General features: G+C 40.8%; 1 protein-coding gene across 5 annotated transcripts in view; it reads right to left on the bottom strand.

Annotated features, from left to right (window-relative positions):
* LOC126412064 (eye-specific diacylglycerol kinase) overlaps nucleotides 1-13582 on the bottom strand; it is a 903754-nt gene that overhangs the window by 94898 nt on the left and 795274 nt on the right. The window lies entirely within an intron of this gene.

Below are 13582 nucleotides of genomic sequence, written 5' to 3'. Positions count from 1 at the left end.
AATTCCGCCAGTACCTCATCTCCTAACTTCACAGAAGCTCTCGCGCATATGTTGCAGAACTAGCACTCCTGGAAGAAAGGATACTGTGGAGACAAGACTTAGCCACAGCCTGGGGGATGTTTCCAGAATGACATTTTCACTCTGTAGCGGAGTGTGCACTAATATGAAACTTCCTGGTAGATTAAAACTGTGTGCTGGACTGAGACTCAAACTCAGTACAGCACTTGCCCGTGAAAGGCAAAGGTCCGAAGTTCGAGTCTCGGTCTGGCACACAGTTTCAATCTGCCAGGAAGTTTCAACTTAATCTAAATTTACATGAGGCAATCATGCTATCAATGGGCAGTCTCAAGTTTGGTGTAAACATCTATAGTTCCAGAAATCTTTTGGCACTATTCCTCATAAGCAGCTTCTAATCAAATTGTCTAGCAACAGAGTACCAAATCAGTTATTTGACAATTTGCAATTTCCTGTCAGCGGTTCTGATGTTCCACGAGGAAATTTCACAAGTCCTCTGCTGTTCTTAATCTACAATAACAATTTAGGAGACAATCTGAACAACTCTCTTAGCTTGATAGCAGATGATGCTCTTATTTACCATCTAGTAAGTCATCAGAAGATCAAAATGAGTTGCACAATAATTTGGGCAAGTTACTTGCACTATTCAAAAAGTGGCAATTGACCATAACCTATAACAAGTATGAACCCCTCAAAAAAAGTTAAATTTCAGTTACATGGTAAATCACAAAAATTTTAAGGCTGTTTATTCAACTGAATACCTAGGGCTTACAATCATGATACACTTAATTGGAACCATCACACAGAAAATGTTGGGGGAAGGCAAATCAATGATTGCATTTTATTTGCAAATTACTTAGGCGATGTAGCAACACGTCTAGCAAATAGACTGTCTATACTACACTTGTCTGTCTTCTGGAGTACTGCTGCATGGTATGGGATCTTTATCAGACAGGACTGACAGAAGACCTTGAAAATATTCAAAGAAAGGCAGCTTGTGGGGACAATATGTCATAGGCATGATAAGCATGTTGCAGTGGCAAACATTACAACGAAAGACATATTTTGTTGCAGTGAGGTATATTCACTTAAGCATGCAGTAGTTGTGTGCGGACCGACATTCTATACAGATGAATTTTTTTCTTTCCTTTTAATTCCATTGGACGTACGAATCACATGACTTGTGTATCTTCCTACAATCAGCAGTCCTACGTTACTCCGTTTTATTTGGACCGGAACAGTGGTGGTAGAATGGTCAACAATTGCAAACTCACGGTCCCATGTGAACAATGGTGTTCTGTGTAATTTGTGGTGTTGGTTTCAGGAGTAACAGTAAAAGGTAACCCATTATTTCCATATTATTATCAATTCTCAGGAATTTCTTATTATTGCAGTGTTATCTTCTATTAGTTATGCTGTTTAGTTAGGTTCAGGTTAGTTAGTTATTTTATTTATATTTTTTCTTTGCAGAATGGATGCATATGAAAGGGAGTCTGAAAGAATCAGAAAGTTACTTGCTGAGGCTTTGGCAGGGAGTGATCATGAAGGTGACTTTGATGACGAATGTGAAGAAAGTGTAGATGAGGTAGGAGAGTAACCTGAAAATTCTGATACAGAACAAGAGGTGTCTGATTGTGAAGATGCTGTAGACAATATCACAAACGGGCCAATATCAGGTTATGAAATGTAATAAACAGGTACCTCCAAAAACTGTCAGAACCAGGTCTGAAAATATAATAACCCATCTTCATGGCATAAAGCCCACTCTACAACATCTGAAAAGGTCAAATGAAATTTGGAAGCACTTTTTTACTGATGGTATTGTCAGCACAATAGCAGAAAACACGAACCTGTTTATCGAGTCCCAGAGATGTCAATTTTCCACAGACATGGACTGCAATGTTATGAGTGCAAGTGAAATTCAAGCTCTAATACTTTTACTGTATTTGGCTGGAATGATAAAGGCTAACCATCTAAGTGCTGATGACCTATGGAAGACTGATGGTACAGGGGTAGAAATTTTCGGGCTCACCATGTCACTGCCTAGATTTTGCATCCTCCTCAGATATCTGCGATTTGACAAAAAGTTGACAAGAGAAGAGAGACTGAAATATGATAAGTAACCTCAAATAAATATTTTTGACATTTTTGCCCAGAACTGCAAACCAGTGTACACTCCTTTCGAATACCTCACAATCAACAAGAAATTAGAGGTATTTTGAGGCAGCTGTCAGATTAGACAGTACATACAGAGAAAGCTGAACAAATAAAGAATAAAAATATTTGCTCTTTATGATGCCATGATGTACTCAGGGTGTATACTAGGACAAGGAGTAAAAATCCTGGGCTTTACCAGGATTTCCCAGTTAAAAAGTATATTTTCCCTCAGGACTGTAAAATTTATTAATCCTATGAATGGTTAAGGTTTTATACACTAGAACTTTCTGGCACTTTAAGGGGGGAGGGAGGAAACACTGCAAAGTATAAATTCAAATTCCACCAAACACAGCACATTAGTTTCTGAAGCATAGAAACCAAGATTGCGATGTGCCATTGTAGGCCAATCATAGCTCATGTTAGGCGAGCCGATGACAGCAGTTATTCAGAGCTTAGACCACGTGATGTAGTCAGTCAACAGCAACACCACTGGCAAGTAGTGCGAACACAAATAGGAAAAGTTTACACTTTAAATTACTATAAATAGTGCACATGTAGTTCACATATAATATTGGTCATTTTCTGTGTGTGTTACACTTTAAGATACATATCACACAAATGTGCCAGGAAAATTTGAAAAAATGAATAAATGTCTGGTCTTCTGGGCTCGAAATTCTTCTAAGCAGCTGGTTCTCAAAGTGTTAAGTTTTGAATGAGAGTCAAATGCTCTGTGACTTAAGAAATTCATCCAACATTCTCGCAGGTAACATAACTGTTGTGACTCGCCGATCTTTTAAAGTGTCGCCGCACAGTTACGCGCATCCTCTACATGCGGCGCTGTCTGCCAGCCATGCAGCAGCAGCGCCACCTAAGCGGCCAGCCAGCCAGCAGCCGCTAGACTCGGACTCAGTTATGGTTTGACTGTTAAAGTGTACACACGTCTTACTCTGTTTACTTGATCTGTGACTTTCATGTATAGTATCTTCCTTGAAATATATTTGTTCAACTTGAAGTTATAACAATTGGCGACGAGGATGGGATTTTTCTTTTCCATTGTTGGCCCACATGTTTCCATGGCTACTTTAGAGCAACTATTGCAAGGTCTCATAGAACAGTAAACGCTTCTCACAAATGCAATTTGTGATTTCGTCGTGGCATCAAATGCGGGGCGTCTCTCATTGTTGTCTCTACCTCCTTACGACGTGACGGCGGAAGACTGGTCTGATTACGAAAAACGTCTTCAACAGCACTTCTTGGCATTTCATGCCGCGGACGAACAAACATGTAAGTCTCTGTTCCTTTCATGGATTTCACTTCAAATGTATCGGGTGTTGTCACAATTGGCTCCTTTGAAAGATCCTGCGTCTTTGTCCTTTGCTGAAATGTGCTCACTTCTGTCTGTCTATTTTCAAAAGCAATCGCATGTGGTAGCCTCTCGTGTTGCCTTTTATCATTGTCAAAAACAACCGAATCAATCCTATCGCACTTGGGCTGCTGAACTTCACAGTCTCAGTAGAAAGTGTCAATTTGTTACCGAAGTTCACAAAGAATCCTATGCTGATTCCATGGTACGGGATGCAATTACCCGATCGGTGCCCAACAAAGAAGTTAGGCAACATGCCCTTCAGTTGGCAAATCCGATTCTAGATGAATTCCTATCCATCGCTCAGTCTTTTGAAATTTCTCGCGCCGCTGGAGCGCAAATAGAGGCATGTGGCGACGTCGGGGAAATACAAACTCTGTGCGATGTTGACGAAGCGTGTGGCGTGTCCCCGCCGGCCGACGTGGCTGCAGTACGCTCCCAAGCGCAGCCAAGGCCTAACCGTAAACAAACCTCTAAGAAACTGCAGCAAAACCCACGGCAACTTCCTTCATGTCTGCGGTGTTTTACGAAACATTCACGAGAAGATCATCCACAACGTTGGGCCGTGTGTCACAAATGCAAAAAAAAGGGTCATGTGTCATCCGTTTGCAAATCCGACCGCATACATGATGTTCATGAACATGACGCAGATTCTGATTCTGTGTTGTCTGTCAATTGTACTTCTTCCCTTTCAGGGAAGTTATTCCTCACTGTCCAAATACTTGGTCAAGATGTTCGCATGCAGGTGGATACTGGTTCTGCTGCCACTATCATCAATTCTCAGACATATCTTCAGTTGGGTTCTGCAATCCTGTCAACTGTCACTCAGCAATTACGGACTTACAATAAACAGAAGATTTCTCTCTTGGGACAATTTGATGCCTTTTTTCTCCTGGGTTAGGCCGTGCAAATGACTTTGAAGCTCATATCACACTCAAACCCACTGCTCGGCCTTAGTTTTTTCAGGCTCTGCCCAATCCTGTGGTCCTTCGTGATCAGGTCAAATGGAAGCTGGATCGTCTCACTGCTTCAGGGACCTTGCTTCCTGTCACTTCCAGTGAGTGGTTCTCTCCTGTCGTTGTCGTAGCTAAGCCAAATGGTGATATTCGTCTCTGTGGCGATTTCAAAGCCACTGTAAATGCTCAATGCCTTATCGACACTTACTCTATGCCTCGACCTGAAGAATTGTTCACTTAACTTGCTGGAAGCCAGTATTTTTCTAAACTTGACCTGTCAGAAGCTTATCATCAACTTCCTCTCGATGCTGCTTCCCGGCAGTTTCTGGTCCTTAACACGCATTTTGGCCTCTATCAATACCAACGATTGCCATTCAGTGTTGCCAGCACCCCTGCTCTCTTTCAGCGATTCTTAGAACAATTATTGCTCACTGTCCCTGGGTGTATAAATTACCAGGACGACATTGTTGTCACTGGCTCCACCACTGACGAACATCTTCAAAATCTCCACACACTTTTTCATGTCTTACAGACTGCCGGTCTTAAGTGTAATCTTCAGAAATCAAAATTTTTTCAGGCATCTATCACGTACTTTGGGTTTCAACTCTCTCGGGATGGTATTCGTCCGCTTCAGCAAACTGTCGCTACGATCGATGCCCTTCCTCACCCTATATCTGTTAAGGAACTGCAGGCCTTCTTGGGGAAAATACTATCACAAGTTTTTACAGTCTGCTGCTTTGGTGGCTCAGACGTTGCATCGACTGTTGCATAAAAATGTGCCTTTTCACTGGTCCGCGTCATGAGATGCGGCTTTCCAGAAATTGAAGACTATGCTGAAACAGGCCCCGTGCCTGGCTACTTATCGGCCTAGCCAACATCTTGTTCTTGCCATGGACGCCTCTCAATATGGGGTCGGTGCAGTCCTTGCGCACCGTTTTTCTGACAGTTCTGAACCAACCCATTGCTTATGCCTCCAAAATGTTCACGAATGCCCAGCAAAAGTATTCTCAAATTCAAAAAGAAGCTTTGGCCATTATTTATGCTCTTCATAAGCTTGGTGCTTTTCTCTACAGATCCAAATTTCATCTTGTTACGGATCACAAACCACTTGTTTCCTTCTTTCATCCATCACCGTCCCTTCCCGACAAGGCTGCACACCGCCTCCAGCGTTGGGCTCTTTACTTGACTCGTTTCAATTATGAGATTCATTTCCGGCCGATGGCTCAACATGCGAATGCTGATGCACTGTCTCACCTTCCCATGGGTCCTGATCTGGCATTCGATAGGGACGAACTTTTGTGCTTCCACCTAGATGTTGCCGAGCAGCGGGTTGTGGACAGGTTCCCCATCACCAGGGACCAGCTGGCGGCTGCTACGGGTTCTGACCCTACCCTCTCCCGGGTTTTACACTGTATTCTGAAGTGTTGGCCAGATCATCCATCCACTAAGACTTCTGATCCGTTGCGGAATTACTATGCTTTGCATTACCGCCTCACGGCTAGGGATGGTGTTATCCTCCTTTCCACCAAATATGCTTCGCCGCGTGTTGTGGTACCTGGGTCTTTGCGTGCTTCGGTCTTGCGCCTCCTTCACCGAGGGCACTGGGGTCTCTCTCGCACAAAATCTCTGGCATGCCGTCAGGGTTACTAGCCCAGCATCGACTCTGAAATCGCACACATGGTCGCGGCCTGCGGCCCTTGTGCGTCACAGGCCGCCACCCCGAAGTCATCTTTGTCACCGTGGCCTTTGCCTGAGAAGCCCTGGGAGCGTATTCATGCTGACTTCGTGTGACCTTTTTTTAGGTACTTATTGGCTTCTCGTATTGACGCCTACTCTAACTTTCCTTTCATTGTCCGTTGCACGTTGCCTATCACCGCGGCAACCACCAATGCTCTAGCTTGCATTCTCTCTCTGGAAGGCCTTCTCTCTACTCTTGTTACTGATAATGGTCCGCAATTTGCCTCTTCCGATTTTGTGGATTTCTGTGCCCATCACGGTGTCATGCATGTCACGGCCTCTCTGTTCCATCCACAGTCAAACGGTGAGGCTGAACGACTCGCCTGCACATTTAAGGCTCAGATGAGGAAACTCCTGGCTTCTTCTGCTGCTGATGATACGCTTCTCCAATTTCTGGCTTCTTACTGTTTCACCCCCATGGGCGACCACAGTCCAGCTGAGCTCTTCATGGCCAACAGCCCCGCACGCTACTTCATCTTCTGCGGCCTTCCACCTCACGGCCGCGGGTGCCTTCGCTCGGCCAATTCACCGTCGACAACCTTGTATGGGTACGGGGATATGGCAGGCGGCCAAATGGAGTCCTGGCCACATCTTACGACACCGTGGCCAACACCTGTATGAAATCCAGGTGGACACGGGTGTTGCAGTGCGTCATTCAGACCAGCTTCGGCCTCGTGTGCTAGCAACACCTGTTCCAGATGCCACTACACCACCTTCGGCTCTACCTGACGCTCGGGATACTGGAATCTCTCATTACTCAAAATGCAGTCCTCTCACCATCATATCAGCGCCAGCACAAGAACTGACGCCACCAGGAGACGTGCCCATGCAGGAACCAGATGACCATCAGCTGTCGGAGCAACTCTACTCGCCTCCTTCTCCTACAGATGCGGACACATCGCCCATGTCTCCTGTTATAAGAACCGGACTTGCCGCAACGGGCAGAATGGTGCACGGGGCCCCAGCAGATACGACCCCCACGTCTCCTGTCATCTCGATCTGTTATCATTGGGGACACTTCCGTCCATACGAGAAGCCTCCTCTTCGAGACTTTACGGCCAGTCAAATACGGATGTTAGCAATCTACAGGCCACCTCCATCAAGACCTGTGCAAAAACTTCAAAGGGAGGAAAAGTGTTGCGACTTGCTGATCTTTCAAAGTGCCGCCACGCAGTTACACGAGTCCTCTACATGCGGCGCTGTCTGCCAGCCATGCAGCAGCAGCACCACCTAAGCGGCCAGCCAGCCAGCGGCCGCTAGACTCGGACTCAGTTATGGTTTGACTGTTAAAGTGTACACACGTCTTACTCTGTTTACTTGACCTGTGACTTTCATGTATTGCGTCTTCCTTGAAATATATTTGTTCAACTTGAAGTTATAACAATAATTCATCTTGCATAAAAGGAAATTTACTTTGAAACTAATGCTTCTCAAACCATCATTCGTAATACTTTACTGCGACCTGTTAGAAACACACTCGTTTCAGTAGCTGCCATCAAACATCAGAAAACAAGTGTTACTACGTGGGCACAGCTACAATGACCTAGGAAGCTGGTATGTTTGTACGAACTTACATTACATCATAAAAGAAACAGGACACCAGAGCCTACTCCAAGAGCATCAGAATTTGGTAAAACATACTAAAATGCAAAATTTTGTACATGGCTGCACGTTCAGAGACCGTGAATATTTACAATTAAAAGAAAACAGCCCTCAGTCACTAATCAGTGCCCGAGGGCTGTTTTCTTTTAATTGATACTAAAATGCATAATTCGGCTTAAGGTGAACATTCTTATGTCCAGATTCACAATGAAGTAGGCCCCAACCTGATATTAAGCTTCTCAGTGTGGTTTTTTGGATGTAAATTTTCTTGGAGTACCACTATTGTATTATCTCATGTTATGTTCTTTATTACAAAATAATGCCACATGTGCCAGAAGATGAAAACATGGATGTGAAATTCAGCGAACAGCTGAAACTAGTTAACATTAGACTGAAACACTTCATTTCAAATAAACTGACCGCCTCTGCAGAAAAGATTAATAAAAGCCAAATGTCTTTAGCAAACCAAAAAAAAAAAAAATGACTTCATTGTTCTGCAAGGCACTTAATGCTTCACAGCCAAAAACAAGGAAATAAAATAAAATCAGAAAACAAACTAATAAGAATTTTACCTTCCACAATTATGTGAATGTATTTTAATTTACTTGATATCCCACAGCCACAGAAATTAGTTTTGTTTTCATTTGACGTGAGAGCTTGAAACGATGAGGAAACAGGAAAATCACTAACAGCCATACTTCAAGTAGCCAGAAGCAGGAGAAGGTACTGCTCATACATGACTCAACTACGCATGCGCATGAGCCCACTGGAAAATGTTCAAACGAACCTAATGCAAACAATTGTGACATCACACTCATCGTAAGCAGTTTGTTGTTATGAAACATTGCACAGTCTTCATCCTAAAGCCTTTGACACATTTTGCTGTTGACAAACGTTAGAGTATCAGTTCTTCCCAGAATTCTAAAAAATTCCAAGCTTTTTCCCAGTTTTCCCCTGGATGAAAAAATTCCCATGTTTTTTCCAGTTGTCCCGGGGTATATACACTGTGTGTATTATATTATTGATATGGAAGTGCATGTTGGAACACAACCAGAAGGGCTATACTATGTAAGTAATACTCTAGCAGCTGTAGTTCAAAAACTGTGTACCTCCATCAGAGGAACTGGCAGGAATATCACAGTGAATAACTGGTTTACCTGTCATCAGTTCGCTGAAACACTGAAAAACGATTTTTGGCTAACTTTATTACGAACCATACAAAAAAACAAAAAGGAATTGCCACTGAAATTCATGAAGCCCAGTAAGCATGAAGTGGGTTCAAATACATTTTCCTTCAGAAAAATCTTGCACTCCTGTATCATATATTCCTAAGAAAGGCAAAAACGTTGTACTGGTATCCAGTCTTCACCATGATGACAGTATTGACAAAGAGACAGGCAAAGCAGAAATGATAGTCACGTATAATAAGATGAGAGACGGCACAAACACATGCAACAAGTTGTGTGGTGTGTACAACTGCACAAGACACAGATGCCAATGACCTATGGTCATATTTTATTCGTTACTCAATGTTGGCGGCATCAATCCTTTAGTGATTCATGCTGCTAACAACCAAGCCAGCTGGACTCCACAAAGGAATTTTCTGCACCATTTGTCTCATGAGCTTGTTACAGAACACATGCAAGTCCCGGCTGCCTTGAGTAACATATTGTCTAATATTCCTATATGGATTTGTGAAATTTTCCAAATTGAAGTGAAAGCAAGGCCTGTCAGCACCATCCTAACAAACAGTGAGGGCATTGTGCATACTGTGACAGCGGAAAGAACGGACCTACCGGGTTGAGCTGCTGCAAATGTAGTAAATATCTGTGTTTGGAACATGTAAGTGTTATTTGTTCAGAATGTTTAAAAACCGAAAACTTTGACTGAAATGAGTAAACTGAAAAATTGTTGTAACCAATGTGTGCCTTTCATCCTGTTTACAATATTATTATACATCTTTTTCATATGCACAAATAAATAATGTAACACATTTGGAAACAGAATTTCAGTGGAACAGGGAAACTTATCATTTCAGTGGAACTGGACAGAAATTATAGCATTATAAAAGGTATGTACTTAGCACACTAAAATCAAATGCAGTAAACTGCAAATTCTCAATTACTTTGTTGATTTTTACTTATATATCTGTATTTATCGCCATGCGGATTGACATTCCGCAGCAACTATTAACGGTACTAAACATGGCACAACTACTGCAGGGTTAATATCAATCATCAGCTTTCTCCTCCGAATGCCAAAGTATCATGACCACTCCCACATACACAAGGACAAATGAGCATTGAAACAGAACAACAGAAATCTGAGCTTGCACAGATAGACTTAGGTGTACATTTTTCCCATGTGCTATTTGAGAGGGGAATGGTGATAGCACTGGCAGAAATTACTTAACAGTCATAGTTCCAGCTCCATAGTCTTAAACATTCATTAGAAAATATCTGGTGTTAACAAGTTTGTTTGCGTGACCATCATGTGCAGCAAGCACAGAAATATTTGTTTTGTAATTAAAAACTGCCCTTTCTTGCTGCAATGTATTTTGCTTCTCCCAGACAATTTTGCCTTCCACTTTAAGGTACCTTCAGTGGGATAGTTACTCACATTTTAGGTTGGCATCTGCATTTTCTCTCATCTGTTCACATGGAAGTCACACTGTAACTTCACTAACGAAACATAAGCACGTTTTTCAAGTTTCCAACTTTTTCTTCAAAATTTTCATATTGTTTGCATAAATGTCTCATCTTGTTTGGTTTGTTTGTGTCCATGAACTCACAGTAGTTACATCTTTAAATCACAGTTTTCAATCAAATACATACAACTAGTGACAAAAGACTAATAGTGCTCCAAAACAATATGAAAATTTTGAAGAAAAAGTTGAAAACATGAAAAACATTCTTATGTTTCATAAGTTAAGTTACTGTGTGACTTCCATGTGACCAGATGAGAGGAAAAACAGATGCCAACCAAACACATCAAAAACCACCCCACTGATAATGCCTTAAAGTAAAAGGCAAAATGCATCTGGTAGAAATAAAACACACTACAGCAAGAAAAGGTGGTTTTTATTTACAAAATAAACATATCTGGTATTATTGACACAGCACTTATTTCTTGCACCATTCCTATATACAAAGGAATCACACAATTCTGACCACCTTACTAACTGGTACATTCCTCTAATAACCATAATACATACACAATAAATGGTTTTGCAACTCAGTAAAAAAATTTTGTCCATGCTGAATGTTTGAGAATGAAGGAACTATGAAATAACTTAAGCAATTTGTTCACATTTGATAAATGGCAAATCAGCTACAAGGTAAGGATTCAGAGGTCTGGAGCCTCCAGCTGGAAAATGGAGATACTTGTATGATTTTCTGAAAGTTCGCTAGTTAAGGTGTATCACGACTGGTGTCACTGTAGAGAAATAATGAGCCGTCAGCACAGTTTTTCAAAAGAGTGGTAGATACAGACAAGAGACAAATACAGTAATCACATTGGTGTGTGTCAATGGAAGCAACACATTTACATGAATGTTTCACATGCATATTCATAGAGGAACAAATGTTGAGCTGAGCACGTACATATAATTTCCTCCCAAGCCCCATCACCATCTTTCAAGACAACTGAGCAAAACACCATACACATTGTAAGGTAGGAATAATCAATACAAGAAAGTGTAGTTCTTCACTGTCTTTGCTGGTTCCCAGACTAATAAGACCTCATCTCTGTTCATGGAATCACAGTTTCATTCCTCCACACTGACATAGACAATGAAATTGCACACAGTGTGGTTGGTCATCCCAGATCTTAATACACTGCCATGTCATATCAAAACTATATGAAATTGTACAGAACCACCCGCACTATATTACATGATTTAGTTACTTCACAGAGTATTCCGTCATACATTTTTTTCATACCCATTTCTGAATATCCACAGTATGTGTAAAAACTTATGTACCCCCCCCCCCCCCCCCCATCTTCCTCCTATGATGCTGAACAATGAAGCTTCTCAGGAAAAAATAATTAAATTCAAAATATATGTAGTAACTCTAGGAAAAAAAGCAGCAACCCCAATAACCTTCAGCCAAACAACCCACTAATGGTAACAGTTAGTCAATACGATATACAGTTCACCTAAAACTGAATTAAAGTAATGAAGTTCAACTTTAACAAAAGTGGATTTTTGGCAAAGTATACCACACAAAATGAATAAGATGAAGTGCTGAGCATTCTGAGGAATTATATATATACTGTGAACCAAAAACATGCAAAAGTTAGCAAGGCTGAACTACGTAAGATATGTTACATTTTTGGTGAAAAGAAAACTTTCTCCTTTCAGTTATAAAAAGGATAGAATAAAATACACTACCACTGTCGCTGTTTTATACTTTGTGCACTACTATAAAAAAAGCCTTTTCTTGGAGAAACAACTGTCATTGGGCAGTAAATTGAAAGACAATGAAGTATGTTTTTTGACATCAAGAAAACAATAAAAATGAGACACTTGGCTGGAATAAGGTGTGAGAGATGTTGGACTAAAATACAGGATATACACAGTGATTCATAGAATGTCAAGTGGTACAACAGGAAGAACTTTACTACTGTATCTCAGGTAATTGCTGGTGTCTTAAGACATGAATATCAAGTGCTGATTGGAAAGGAATAAATTATTGTGGCAGTAATACTGAAACTGATCCCAACACTTAGTTTACGATTCCTATGTAACTAGTGGATAATGTATAGAAGATAATGCTGAACGTGAAGTTATCACAGTGCTTAGAGAGAGAAATACTCCTCCCAGAAGATTTTTGTATGTGTGCTCAATTATTGTTAAATACCTATTATCGCAACATCTTTTATTTGTAGGGGCATCAGATAAATGACAGAAACTTTGAGTAATGCAGTAACTACATTTCATCACTGTTGTCATCATGTTTGTCATTGTCAATGTCAAGCTACTTTGCCTCATTCAATCTATTACCTATCGATGTAATGGTTAAAAGATCTGAAGTTGGGGTTCATTTTTTAATTTGTACATACAAGCTGCATTTTGCAAAATATGTTTGCATTTTATTCGAAAACTTGAGGAAATATTAAGCTTTCAGAGAAAGAAATTTATGGTAATGTAAAATGAGCAATTTATTTCAGAACTCTTACATCAATATTGCAAAAATTACAAAAGACTTTCTTGCTTAACCAGTTTGAGTGAAAAATTAAAAAGTCCTGAGTTAAAAGAGGTGATACTTTGAAGAACCACAAAACTTTCTAATATCCCTTTTGAATCTCTTTATCAGTCAGTTCCACTACTGGTACATTATTGCCCATAAATTGATAAGAATCATCTGCGTACAATGTGTTAGTGAATCGTGGGTAGAAACTTTGAATGTCTTATCTATGAATATCATCTAACATTCACTTATCATTGCTGTGATATCACCTGCAAGTATGCACAGAGGATGTACTGAGATTATGGCTGTAAGTTAACTGAACATTAACATTTAAATACCAAATTTTGGATTGAGACTTAATTCAAAAGTTTGTAATCAGGGTTTCCATTCACTATGATCTATGTTATCTTCATTATTTTTTCAGAAGATAACATACATCACAATTTGTTTACTTACTGTGGCCTAGTCCTGCTAATGTGATTAAAACAAACATGAAAAGTTAGTAACTGGCATAAATAAAAGTGAATTACTATGGAAAATCCAAGAAGTTATTTAATCAG

This window comes from Schistocerca serialis, chromosome 7 (assembly GCF_023864345.2).
Source record: "Schistocerca serialis cubense isolate TAMUIC-IGC-003099 chromosome 7, iqSchSeri2.2, whole genome shotgun sequence".
Lineage (NCBI taxonomy): Eukaryota > Metazoa > Arthropoda > Insecta > Orthoptera > Acrididae > Schistocerca > Schistocerca serialis.
The sequence above is the reverse complement of the archived record's forward strand: the minus strand, read 5'-3'. Positions and strand labels throughout refer to the sequence as shown.